This window comes from Grammomys surdaster, unplaced genomic scaffold, assembly GCF_004785775.1.
Source record: "Grammomys surdaster isolate TR1022 unplaced genomic scaffold, NIH_TR_1.0 169, whole genome shotgun sequence".
In the NCBI taxonomy this organism is placed as follows: Eukaryota; Metazoa; Chordata; class Mammalia; order Rodentia; family Muridae; genus Grammomys; species Grammomys surdaster.
In genome coordinates, this window is record NW_021604617.1 from 174,755 (window position 1) to 189,348 (window position 14,594).

The 14,594-nt window shown below is 38.5% G+C and overlaps 1 pseudogene; it reads right to left on the reverse strand.

Annotated features, from left to right (window-relative positions):
• Positions 1-5,532: 5,532 nt before the first annotated feature.
• LOC114620647 overlaps positions 5,533-14,594 on the reverse strand; it is a 39,405-nt pseudogene continuing 30,343 nt past the window's right edge.

The window sequence follows — 14,594 nt, forward strand, 5'->3', positions numbered from 1 at the left end:
ACTCTGTGTCTGCTCCAGCCCAAGGGACCAGGCAGGGGCCGAAGGGAACAGCTTCTTTTTTTTAAACCTCTTTTAATGACACTAGCAGAAGAAAACACACCTTCTCTGCTAACAAAGGAGAAACATGCCTAAGCCACATTCTGCACTATATCCAGGCTTATATTTTCCAAAATTTACTTTCCTTTTCTATTTTTTAAAATTTCATTAGATATTTTATTTATGTTTCAGATGTAATCTACTTTCCTCATTTCACACCCCCAGGAATCCGCTATCTCATCCCCCCTCATCCAGTTTCTATGAGGATATGCCCCCACCAACCCTCTCACTCCCACCTCTCTACCCATGATTTCCCCCACAATGGGGCATCCAGCTTTCAGTGGACCGAGAACTTCCTCACCCACCTATGCCTGACAATGTCATCCTTCCCTAGATATACAGCATATGTACCCTCCCTATGTGCTCCCAGGCTGGTGGTTTAGACCCCAGGAGCTCTGGTTGATTGGTATTGTTGCTATCCTCATGGGGCTGCAAACCCTTTTAGCTCCTTCAGTCTTCTCTCTCACTCGTCCATTGGTAACCCCATAATCAGCTCAATGGGTAGCTGTGAGCATCCACCTCTGTATATTTCAAACTCTGGCAGACCACTAAAGAGACAGCTACATCAGGCTCCTGTCAGCATGCACTTCCTGGCTTCCACATCAGCATCTACCTTTGGTGACTGCACAAGGGATGGATACCCAGGTGGAGCAGTCTTTGGATGGCCCCTCCTTCAGTTTCTGTCCCATATTTTGTCTCTATATTTGCTCCTAGGAGTATATTTTACCCCTTCTAATAAGGGCCAAAGCACACACACTTTGGTCTTCCTTGTTCATGAGTTTCATGTGGTCTGTGAGTTATATCTTGGATATCGTGAGCTTTTGGGCAAATATCCACTTATCAATGAGTGCAAACCATATGTGTTCTTTTGTGATTGGGTTACCTCACTCAGGATGATATTTTCTAGTTTCATTTATTTACCTAAGAATTTCTTGAATTCATTATTTTAATAGCTGAGTAATATTCCATTGTGTAAATGTATCTCATTTTCTGTATCTATTCCTCTGTTGAAGGACATCTGGGTTCTTTCCAGCTTCTGGCTATTATAATTAAGGCTGCTATGAACATAGTGTAGCATGCATCCTTGTTATATGTTGTAGTATCTTTTGGGTATATATCCAGGAATGGTATAGCTGGGTCCTCAGGTAATGATATGCAGGTCCCCAGTTCTGGAGGGTGTCCCACGTTGATCTTCCAGCTGATGACAGAGTAAGAGCAGGGAGGGTCCGCTACTGTCTCTGCCATGGCCTCTGCCCACATCTCCACTGTCTGTTGGTCTCTGGCCCAGCCTGGTGTGAGAGGTCTTGGACAAAGGGCAAGGAGTGCGAGCAGGGAGGAGAGATTCCCTGCCCCCACTGTTGCCTCTGCTCAAGTCTCTGCTGTCACTACTCGGTCACTCCCAGGTGCTGCACCTGTCTCTCCACGCTTAGCCAGCCTGGGCTGGGCCTATTGGAAGCCAGCTAGCTGGCAAGGAAGCAGCTTGGTGCTCCAGGAAGTTTCCGGGAGTGCAGATCTTTCCCAAACTGTTATAGCTCGTGAGACAGAAACTCTTGGACACCAGGATGATTCCTGAACACGCCCTTTACTTCTTCTGAATAGAGCCCTTATATACAGTTTCAGGGTGGGTTAGGGTCTGGCAGCAGATAATGACTATTGGCTTGGTCTGAGAGCTTGGAGATACCTCATCTACACGTGGGAGAGCCTGAGGCACTGTTCCTCATGACTGATGGTCATAGAGCTCTCTTTGGGAGGGGCTGTGGAGGGCTGAAGCTGAATGAAAAGAACTAGGGCCTGGGGGCAGAGCTGAACACCTGCCATCCTGGTAAAGGTCCGGGGTTCAAGACTTGCTCCACCAGGCACCCAGCTGCTTCCCACAACCCACCACTCCGCAATGATATGTCCATTTTTCTGAGGAAATGCCAAACTGATTTACAGAGTGGTTGTATCAGCTTGCAATACCACCAACAATGAAGGAGTGTTCCTCTTTTCCACATCCTTGCCTGCATCTGTTATCACCTGAGTTTTTGACCTTGGCCATTTTGACTGATGTGAGGTGGAATCTCAGGGTTGTTTTGATTTGAATTTCCCTGTTGACTAAGGATATTGAACATTTCTTTAGGTGCTTCTTGGCCATTGATGTTTCTTCAGTTGAGAATTTTTTGTTTAGTTCTATATCCCATTTTTAATAGGGTTATTTGGTTGACTGGAGTCTAATTTCTTGAGTTCTTTGTATATATTGGATATTAGCCCTCTATCAGATGTAGGATTGTTAAAGATCTTTTCCCAATCTGTAGGTTGCCATTTTTGTCCTATTGACAGCGTCCTTTGCCTTACAGAAGGTTTGCAATTTATGAGGTCCCATTTGTCTTTTGTTGATCTTAGAGCATAAGCCATTGGTGTTCTATTCAGGAACTTTTTTCCTGTGCCTAGGTATTCGAGGGTCTTCCCAACCTTCTCTCCTATTACTTTCTGTGTATATGGTTTTATGTGAAGGTTCTTTATCCACTTGGACTTGAGCTTTATACAAGGAGATACGAATGGGTCGGTTTGTGTTCTCCTACATGCTGACCTCCAGTTCATATAGCACCATATGTTGAAAATGCTGTCCTTTTTCCACTAGGTGGTTTTAGCTCCTTTGTCAAAGATCAAGTGACCATAGATGTGTCAGTTCATTTCTAGATCTTCAATTCTAGTCTACTGATCTCCTGCCTTTCTCTCTACCAATACCGTGCAGGTTTTATCAGTATTGCTTTGTAGTACAGCTTTAGGTAAGGGATGGTGATTCTCCCAGAAATTCTTTTATTGTTGAGAATAGTTCTTGATATCCTGGATTTTTTGTTATTCCAAATGAAGTTGCAAATTTTTCTTTCTATCTCTATGAAGAATTGATTTGGAATTTTGATGGGGATTGCATTGAACCTGTAGATTGCTTTTGGCAAGATAGACATTTTTACTATATTAATCCTGCCAATGTGCCGGGCTGTAGCTCACATGTGGGGGTGGGTCCTGTTGCGTTGTGTTGTGGTTCCCATGTGTCTGTCATGGCTCAGGGAGGTAGAAGTGTGGGAATTTGACTGAGTTCCCTCCACTCAGTGCTAGGCAGACACTGGGCTGAGAAGCTGCAGGGATCCTCCCAGGTGTGGAGAGGTCTCAGCCAGAAGTCCTATGGGGTTGTTAAATCCAGTTATCTTGATATTGGTAATGTTACTCTGTGTGTGCACTTGTGTGTGTCTGCATGCTTGTGTACATGCATACATGCAGGTGCACATGTAATTTCATTCATTTGGATTTATAATTTTTTTGTTTTTCTTGGGAGTAGTTAACCTATTTGTGTTTGACTTTTTCTTCTAGCCTCTTCTGTAGTGCTGGATTACTAGAATGGTGTTTAATAGAATACCATGGTTAATCCATCTATGGTGATTGTTACATTTTGCTGGGTATAGTGATCTCAACTGACATCTGTGATCTCTCAGGATTTCAAAAAAAAAAAAAACCCAAAAAACCAAAAAACAAAACCAACAACTTTCTAGGCCCTTCTTTTTTTTATAGTTTATATGCTACTTCATCTATTTCCCTTGAAGCTTTTAAATTGCTTTCTTTGTTCTGTACATTTAGGTTTTCATTTATTATGTGATGGAAAGATTTTATTTTCTGGTTAAGTCTGTTTGGTATTTGGTACCCTTTGTGTTCATTCATTGACATGAAAGTTTAGGTTAGGAAAGTTTTCTTCTATGATTTTGTTGAAGACATTTTCTCATCTTGAAAATGGTAATATACAGGTATATAGGAAGTCATGTAGATGATAAATGTAGGAAAATCATGATCTGCAAATGAAATCATCACCAACAGAATATAAGAGATGGAAGAGAGAATCTCAGGTGTAGAAGACTCAGTAGACAAAATTGATATATAAGTCAATGACAATGACAAATATACACATTTTCTAACACAAAACCTCAAGCAAATTTGGTACACTATGAAAAGGTCAAATCTCCTAATAATAGGAATAGAAGAAGGAGAAGATTCTCAGCTCAAAGTCTCAGAAAATATCATGAAGTCATTTTCAAAAATATATTTCATGAAAATTTGGTCAAGATACAGAAAATGTGGAAATTTTATGGAATAATCATTGTATAATGTTATTTTATACTAGCTTGAATTTTTTCTGTAGAAGATAAATCATTTTGTATATTGTAAAATACCTATTTGTATGTTGTTGTGCTGTGGTGTGCATGTGGGCATGCAGGCATGGGTGTGGTTGTATTGAGTTGTGAATCCCACTTGTATACCACCTCAAGGGGCTGGGGCAGTGGCTCAGAGAAGCAGAGGCATAGGAATTGGACTCTGTTCACTACTCACTGTGCAGGGTGGACTTTGGGCTGTGAGAAGTCAAAGGGCTTTGCTCTGAGGGTAGGGAGAACACATTCTGAGTCTCTGAGGGTGCTTGAGCTCTTGGGTTGGGGATCCCTGTACCAAGGCAGTGGCCAGGGACCAACTGATCTCAACTCCTTGGGCTCTCAGGCACTGCTCAGAAGCTGCAAAAGGACCAAGATGGGGGAAGAGGTGAAGCGTATGGGCTGGATTGACCCACAACCAAAGGGGCGAGTGGGAGAAGATGAGGTCCAGTGACTTCTCACAGGGAATGAGACTCATGCTCAGGATGACTTGCTTGGTTGGGCCTTGGCTGGGTCTTGGCTGGGTCTCTGTGGCAGGAACATAGAGAGGTCATCAGCAGGAGGTTAGCTAGTAGCTTGGTAGTTGAAGATCTTCTACAATTTTCTCCTGGCAGGCCTCCAAATATGAGAGGTAGTCCAGGGTCTTAAGATATGGTCTTAAGATATTTATTGTCATGGGTGAAAGTGGATGAAGCTATACCCTGTAATCTCAGGGCAAGCCTGAGGGTAAATATCTTTTGCAAGGAGAAGAGTCTGAAAAGTAGTGATTAATTGGCTATGACTTCTGGCCTTTAGGTATCTCATGAATATGGAGATGACTTGAGGCTCTGCAGCCTGTAGTCAGCTCTCAACCTGTGCTATCAGACTGTTGGTCACAAACCTTTCTTTTGGAGGGGTTGTGAATATCTTAGCTATGTGAAAATAACCTGGGGTCCCCAGAGTGATGCCAAACTCTTAACATTCCTTTAGGGTCTCTAGAGTTCAATTCATACTAACCAGCTACCTAGCTGCTTCTCACAGCCCACTGTCTCACAGTAAGTCACATATAGATATAAGTTATAGATGGCTGATTATAAGGCTAAGACATTCAAAGATAATTTGATGCAGGACATAGAACATTCCAATGTTACATATAAACTGAATATGTAACTAATCATCTAGCCTTGTGGGGTGTATTTTGTTTTGCTGTAGTTAAACCTGAGAATGTCTGTTGACACTCCTCAATCCTTAAAAACATAAATTGAGGTGTTTTAAGTACAACTTATTTCCGCTGAAATTTGTGTCTCATGACTATCAATGAGTTCTTTTCAGGTCTCATGAATATAATATAGCACTTCGGGATAAAAATACAGTCTAATATCCCTGCACTGGAGGCCAAGATGGAGAAGACTTCCACAGCCACCATAACATTCCCCTTAGTACTATGGTAGCCAGGGAGAAATGCAATCCATACACTGCAGAACACCAGCATACTGAATGTCAGGGACTTGGCTTCATTTAAAGTGTCTGGCAGGTTCCTGGCCAAGAAAGCTACTATGAAGCTCCCTATGGACAGAGCCCCAAGGTAACCTAGGTTGCAGTAGAAAGCTGTGGCTGAGCCCTTGTTGCAAACAATCATGATCTGCCCATATTCAGAATGTGTATCTTCATTCACAAAAAGAGGGGAAGTTACCAGCCAGATTGCACAGAAGATAATTTTTGTAAGCATGCAAATGGGAATGATAAATTTAGGTGCCCCTGATCTAAGAAATCCTCTCATTCTTCTTCCAGGAGTTGTGATCTTGAAGGCCAGGATTACTGTAATGGTTTTGGCCAAGACAGTAGATACAGCCACTGTAAAAACAACTTCAAATGTGGTCTGCTGCAGGATGCAGGTGGCTGTGTTTGGTTGACCAATGAAGAGAAAGGAGCAAAGAAAGCAGAAGGTGAGGGAGATGAGTAGTATGTAGCTGAGTGTACTGTTATTGGCCTTCACAACAGGAGTCTTTTGGTACTTGATAAAAACCACAAGTACAAGTGTGGTGATAGTAGAAAAGCACAGGGACATGCATGCCAGTGTCATCCTCACGGGATCTTCATAAGCCAAGTATCTCACAGTTTTTTGGAGTTAGTGGGTTCTTTCTGTATTGGCATACTGATCATCTGCACACTTTTCACAGTAATCAACATCTGGAAAGAAATTCAATGTCGTGTCAGCACAAGTGCTATGAGTTTCTTTCATGTGTCACAACCCATGCACAGAGAAGTAAAACACTGGCAAATTTCATCCAATTTTCTTGGAACAATAGAGGGCAATGAATAAAGGACTACTAATGTGAAGATTTTTGCCCCCTTAGTTACAGTAATGAGTACATTTCTCATTTAGTATCAAGCAAGTAAATCAATATTTTCTGCTGTTGTTATGCATATTCGTGACACCTATTTTTATCTCCAAGTTAATACAACACATATATTTTCATGTATATTTGTTATACTATGGTAATTTAGGCTGAAATTTTTCCAAAGCAAATACTTATTACTAATAGGTCTCTGTTCATAGTTCCTGAGAACCAGGATGTTTTCCTGTCTGTTGCATATTATTAGTCTTTCTTCAAATGTCAGAAGACATAAATTAAATCCCTCAGAAACATGTGAAGAACCGTGTGACTCACATCATTCAGTTTAAATGCAGCACCAATTAACAAACTTCCAAGCTTGCACTTTAAATACTATCTTTTCTTGTGTTATTTTTGTTTTTTTAACTTAGCACAAACTAAATTAATTTTTAAACAGGGAGTGTCAAGAAAGTAAAGGCATGTATAAGACTGGACAATAGGCACACCTGTCATTGTATATTAATAGTTACTTATTTTTGTAAGAAAATCTAGATACTGGTGGGTGGTGCCAGCATAGGAAATAAGATCTCAGTTAGAATAACAAATTAAACTGAATGACATAAAAAGGGAGCAGGATTGTATGTATCTTCATGGTCTCTGTTTCAGTTTGCTCATTCATAGTCCTGCTTGAATTTTTTTCTATAACTTCCCTTTATGGTAATCTGTAAACTGTAGGGCAATGTAAGTTAGTTACTTCCAAAGTTTCAGTTTTGGTCAAAGGTTTTTATAAAAGTAATGGAAAGATAATTACTGCATCACCTTTGGTATAAGGCATAATCTAACATCAATTTTGGTAGAATATGAAGCATTTTTGTTTCATGCCAAATAATCTGTTCAAATCCTATAATGTGTTTCTTTGAACAGCATGAAGTGTTCAAAATTAACACAAGTAAGATGACTTGAATATGATTAAAATATATGGATGATGTACTACATGTTTCTTGGTGAGCGTGATCTCCCTAAATGTAAATATTAAATCCTACCACAGAAAACATTAAATATTTTTATTTTAGTTACAAGCAATAGATAAAGCTTGTTCAGATTCCTAGCATTACTGTCTAAAATATTTACAGTTACCAATAAAGCTTTGGGTAGGAATGAGGCCTCATGGTCTGTCTCCCACCCACTTTAATATATCTGATAGTGCCATCTCAATTCTGTTCACATTTATGTTGTCATGGTTATGAGTTTTTTTGGGTACAGTTTCTAATATAACCAGAAGTGTTATATTACAGCAAACTTCTTGGTCCTTTGGCACTTTCAATCCTCTTTTACCTCTCCCATAATTTTCCCGGAGTCTAAGGTTTCAGAATGTTTTATAGATATATCTACCTTTGTGACTGGTGTCTACAACTCTGCAGTTTGATTGATTGTGTTGTTTTGTAATTGACTCCATTTGTTTGCAAGAGAATTTTCCATGATGAGGGTGTTGACAATATAAGCATCTCTGTGTATTACCATAAATATTTATAGTTTGATTTTTAGGTTAGGTAGGTTTATTAAATTAGTTGTTGTAAATTGTCACACAATAAATATGGTTTTATTATTGCTTATTAGTGAGGTAAATTTTTAATACCAGGCATATTATCTGTAATGTTGAACAGATCTTATATCCAGTTATAGAAATGTTGATTTGGACAAAGATATGTGTACTGTTGCTGCATCCTTATCGATGGGGTATAATACCATGATAGTACATGATATGGTTTAGACATATAATTGGGTTAGGGCTGTTGGCTGTCTTGCTACCTTGGAAGTTTTCATGATACCACCTGGTACCATTAGATATGGTACTTGGGGAGGGCACACTTGTGTCAGTTGAAGCTCAGGTGTATCGGGCCCTTTCTCTGAAGTACCTGGTATGTTCATCAGTAGATATTTGCCTTTAAACTCTTGGGGAAACAAGGGAAATCAGCAATAACCAGTGTATTTTTTGGTAGTCTTTTGAACATCACTGACAAACAACTCCAAGAATGTTACTCACATCTAGTACTGGGGTTTTTATCAGGTGACTTTTTGCTCTAGAATGGATCATGATCATATCAGATTAGTAAAATCCATTAAAACTATATGTGCTGTCTTCATCAGGGAAAAGCACAGCAATTAGTTGTCCAATTCCAAAAAGTTAGCCCTGAAAACATGTATGCAAGTAACATCATATGGATTGAGAATGTTATAATTAGTAAGTTTTTGTGTAGAGGTGTACATATAATTAAGCTTTGAATAATTAGGCAGAAATGGAGGCCATGAACTAGAAGGAGAGGATCAAGGTATATATGGTAGGTTTGGAATCTGAAAATTGAGAAGATAATTGTAATTATATTTAAATCTCAAAACTTATTTTATAAATTTTGCATTTCAACTTCTTTTTAAGTTTTATTATTTTCAAATGTTATATGAAATGTTATTTTCCCTGTATTAAGGTCTTTCTATGCTGCATACCTTTAGGTTCCAAAGAATATAACATATTGCATTGGGATTGTGGTACAATCATGTATGTATGTATATATGTATGTATGCACATATACATATATGTATATGTGTACATTTATGTATACATATATACATACACATACATCATATATTTATCTATATACATTTTATACATATACACAGATACATACACAGATTATCTATCTATCATCTAGCTATTTATCATCTATCTATCATCTATCTATCTATCTATCTATCTATCTATCTATCATCTACCTATCATCTATCTATCTATCTATCTATCTATCCATCCATCTATCTATCTATCATCTATCTATCATCTATATAGCATCTATCCATCTTGTTCTTTTTGATGAATTTCCTAAATAATTATATTCATTTTTGTAATCCCTAACTCTTTTCTTTCCCATCCAACTCTTTTCCTATTATCCTCAGAACTTTGATTTTCCAACTAGCCCCTCAGAAAACAGATGTCCAAGGAAAACTGACTCATGCTTCACTGCCAATTGGAACTCAATTAGGGGTGTGTCTTCATGATGCAATAAGTCAATCATTCAAGGAGTTTGCCTGGCTTGATCTTTTTTGAACTGTGCATACAGCCCCAACTGCTTTGTGAATATGTATATATCAGTAATGTCACATTGGCTTATGGGAAAATAGAATAGAAAAATATCAGCTGTAATGAGATCCTGGGCTTCTGTAATTATGAGTATAGGTGTAACATCAGGAAGGTATATATTACTGTGTTTATCACATATAAGCTCTCAGCTATGTCTCCAACAATGTGTCAGCTAGTGTATTGTCTGGCTCCCCAACATGTTGGTCATAAGCACTAAAGTCCTCTAAAAACATGATGACAAAATTAAATGATTTCACAAGTTGCCTTGTAAATGTTTTCATAGCACTAGAAAAGTGGCCAAGATATACCTCATGGAACTCCATCATTACAAACCAACCCCTAGAGGAGTGATGGCTCACAAAAGAAAGGAACTTAAAGTTTATATTATAAATTCCAGGCGCTTCACAGATTTCATAGCATCTCAGTCATCTTGGATAATCACTTTTCTGTGTAGATTCTTTTGTCTTTTAGTTTCTCTCCATATTCCTCCCTGCTTATATTTACTTTCAGATGGAGATTTCTAATGTATTTGTTAAGTTTCATTAAATTGCAGAAGCCTTTTACTTTTCATATTGAACTTAAGAAACTTTATGTAGAATAGGAATTTTTCTGCCTTTGAATCATCCTATGTCTTCATGCCCTTTATTATGGAGGAAACAAATACATAACACTAAGACTGATAATTTTTCTTCCAGTACTGTGTATTGAAAACTTCCTGTGTCATCTTGTCCATAGGGAAAGAGCTTCAAACTCAGTTTTTGCTTGCCTTCTCTATGTCCCATATCTCAAGTTTATAATCACTACCATCAAGTTGAGGAAAATGATCAAAACCTGTAAAATTCACTTGTAATATTCGAGGTTGTATAAGGGATTCCACTGACCAAACTGTTGAAACAAAAAAAGCCCATACCTGTAGTTTACTTTTTATTTGACAGCCTTTGATGAATCAGTAAGGTGTTTCCACACACAGGGTTACTACACTGAAACTCTCTCTAAGTCTGTAACCTACAGTTCCTGAGCTTCTACTGGAATATTGTTCTCCAGAACATTGTCAAAGACTCATTGTATTATTTATAACTTCCTATGTTATACCTCTCTAATCTGCCCATTATTTTCTGACCTTGTACAATATTTCTTGCTTCATCACTCCATTTTTAAACTTCATTTCATTGACATTCTGTCCTCTATTTCTCAAAAACTCCCTCTTCACTGGACTTCCCTAGTTTCATGACTTCTAACAATACTCTAAATTGAAATTACAGCTAAAATTTCAATGATGTATGTGTGTATGCATATGTGCATGTGTATATGCTTGTGTGTGTGTGTGAGAGAGAGAGTTTCTGTGTTTGTGTTGTTTTCTCTATCTCTTGTCTATCTTCTCTATCATCTATCATCTATCTATCTATCTATCTATCTATCTATCATCTATCTATCTATCTATCTATCTATCTATCATCTATCTATCTATCATCTATCATCTATATATCTATCTATCATCTATTTATCTATCTACCATCTATCTATCTATCATCTATCTATCTATCATTGTTATCTATCATCTATCATCTTTAGATCTATGTATGTAAGAAAGAATCACTGGCATTTGTATTACATTATGCATATAACTTCATCCAGAAAACACGATTTCCCATCCACTTAACTGAGAATTTTTTATTTTTATTAACTATATAATCCTTTGTTGCATATATGTATAAAATCATATTATCTATTCACCAATTGATGGATATACAGTGTTTTCTTTGCTGGATTATTGTGAGCAAAATGGCAATGAAAATATATGACTAAGTGTACTTGCTCTAGGGGATGCATTCTGTGGATTGGATTGCTTTTGGTGGGATATCTATGCTTACTGTTGTTTGATAACTTGACATAAACCTATAAGTATCTGGAGAGAAGGAATATTGGTGAAGAAAATGAAAAGCCTCCGGAATATATTTTAAGTGGTATTTGATATGGTAGGGATAATTCAGTGTGAATAGTGCTATAACTTATCAGTTGATATTATGCTGTTTAATAAAGAATATGGAAAGTGAGCATGTACGTAGCATTGTTCCATGACTTCTGCAGAATAAGACAGTCTCTGTTTTTACATAACATTTGAGTTTGGGGTATTCTCTCTGATGATTCTTGGATGCTACACAGCTTTGTGGCAGACCTCTAAGTGTACTTCTACACAGGTTTTCTTTCCTTCACATCTGTGAAGTATAGAGACCACAAAAGAAAATTTTTCATTAGAAGAAATTCATATAATATATTGTAATACATGAAACATTGAAATTACTTACTCTTCATGGGTTTGCTTTAAAAATATGCACTATATATGTGTTTTTCACATTGCTACAATATGGTGGCAGAATTCCTGGAAATTGAGGTACAGTTAAAAGTCATTTTGTGGATGCTGAGTGCCAAATCTCTATTTTCAAAAAGAACCTATACTCTTAGTTACTAAGCCATTTTTCCATGCCCTTGTAGGAAGCTGCGGCTTGTGCTGGCAGAATTCGCCATTGTAAGACTGCGCTGGCATCCGGTGATCCTCCTAGTAAACAAGTAAACTGCGCATGTGCTATGGTAAAAGAGCGCCAAAGTCAAAGCCCATCCCACGGCGTTTTGGTGTGCAACGAGTAAACAGCCAATCAGAGGTGAATACACCGCTCCAAGGGTATATAAACAGTGCCTTTTCCGGGCCTGGGGTCTTCCACCATTTTGGTTTTGGAATAAACGTTTTGCTGCGGAAGGATCCTGATGTGTGTCCGCGTGCGTTCTTGCTGGTGAGATGATTGCACGTGCATCACAGCTGGTGCCGAGAACCCGGGAGAATTCACCATCGCCGGTGCTGTTTGAGAAGACCCTCCGCTCGCGGAGTAGATCCAGAACCGCAGGACAAGGTAAAGCTCTGAGAGACATGTTTGGACTTGAATTATTTCGTCTCCCTCCCCAGGCGGTGCTCGTTCTCTTCCTTCTGGTTTTGCAGGATGAGAAAAGCCGCTTGACTGTAGCAGCAGGCCAGGGAGTGCTAGACGGATTACAGGCCAGCATGTCAGAAACAGAGGGAAAGAAGCGCTTAGAAGCTCAGAAAGAAAAAGGAAAAAAAGGCATGTCTAAGAAAATAGACCCCCCCAAGGACCCTTGATCCGCGGGGGTGAGAGTTAAGGGAAAGGACTCCCTAGGTGAGAAAAGTAGAAAGGGAGAAAAAGCCCTGGAAAAGAAACCTCTTTATCTGGTAAAGGAGCCGGGGGTTTTACGGCTTGATAGCTCTGAGTCAGAGGAACTAAGTCTTTCTGAGGAAGATTTAGATGAACAGGCAGCCCACTATGAGGAGGAAAGATACCATCCAGATGAACGGCCGCCACCGCGAGATCGAGTGCTGGCACTAGTGATGGTTATTTGGAGGCTGTGTTTGCAAGAAGAGTGTTTCGGGGGATGCAGTCTAGGTGAATGAGGTATTGACCCAGTGCCGATTTTGCCTAGGAGGTGACAGCGAAACATAGGTCAGGAGAATTCTAAACAGACATTGCCTGCAGTCTAAGAGTTGCTTCAGGCGGGAAGAGCAGGGTTAGAAGAAATTGGGAAACTAAGAAAGCAGGACACTGAGGTGTTACAATAGCTGCCTGCTACATCTCCAATGAACGAGATGAAAAGTTACATCTTGAATATGAGAGAGAGAGAGAGAAAAGTTTTAGAAATACAGGTGTCCTCTCTCTGAGCTGTGTCAGCAAAAAAGTATGTAAAGGCTATTTCAGAGCTCATCTAGAAAAAGAAAGAAACTCGGTAGATGTCCTGAATTTCTCTTTATTTAGCTCTTAGATGTCCTTCTCTGTTGTCTGTCCTTGGCGTGCCAATGTCCACGTGTTTGTGTTTGCCTTTTGTTTCATTGTCTAAATGTTCTGTGTTTGTTACATGTTCAAAAGAAAAGATCGTTAAAACTGCTTGATACAACCTTTGGGCTAGTTTAACCTTGTTTTAAAGGCAGTCTTAATTTACACAGCAGAGGCTGATAAGCAACCCTACACCTGTAGCTAAGAGTTGAGCTGAGCTGAAAAAGCCTTTCCAGGAATTGATTGTTGGCATAAGCTGCTTTTAAAAGAGACCAGAAGCTTTTTGGGTTTTATAAAGAAGCTAAGAGTTGTTTTGTCCTAGAAAAATCTCTGTGATAAGGTGCTTTTCTCTTGAAATTACAGCTAGAAAAGGCAACAAATTTTGTTTAGTCTAAGTATATAAGATGCATAGCCACTTCATTGTTGTTTCTAATTGGTTTTAAAAGTATAAATACGTTCTACATGTCTTGGTTATAGACTATTGGCTTAAATTATTGGGTGTGATTAGAAATTTACAACTTTGGTAACAGAAAGTTGGTGTAAAACTAACTCACGGTTAGAGTCATTCAGAAACCAGGTGTATAAAAAATAAGATTTTAAAACAGTATCTCTTCAATGAGATAGTAAAAGCTGCTTCATGCATTCATATGTAAGAATTGGCAACAAAACTTTGTAACATAAAGGTAATCTACTTGGTGTTGATTTTAGAAAAAATAGATTGTTTACATTGCTTTGGTTTTGGTTTTGCTTCTCAAAATTAATGGTTATACTCTAATGTTACAAAAGAAATTTAAAAATTTAGTTAAACTGCCAGTATTCCATTGGCTACAGTTGGCAGTTCTAATCTTGAGTTTGGGATTTTTTGATTCGCCCATGTTTATAAAAAAGGAAACAGCAGGTAGAGTTAAATAAAAATATTTAAAACAAGTTGTGACACAGTGCTGGCCTGCTAGAGATTAAGAACATTTACATTTAAATTAAGACAATGCAGACTGGGATCTTAACATGCTTGTAAGAGAAGGTCAGTGTGATGTTAATC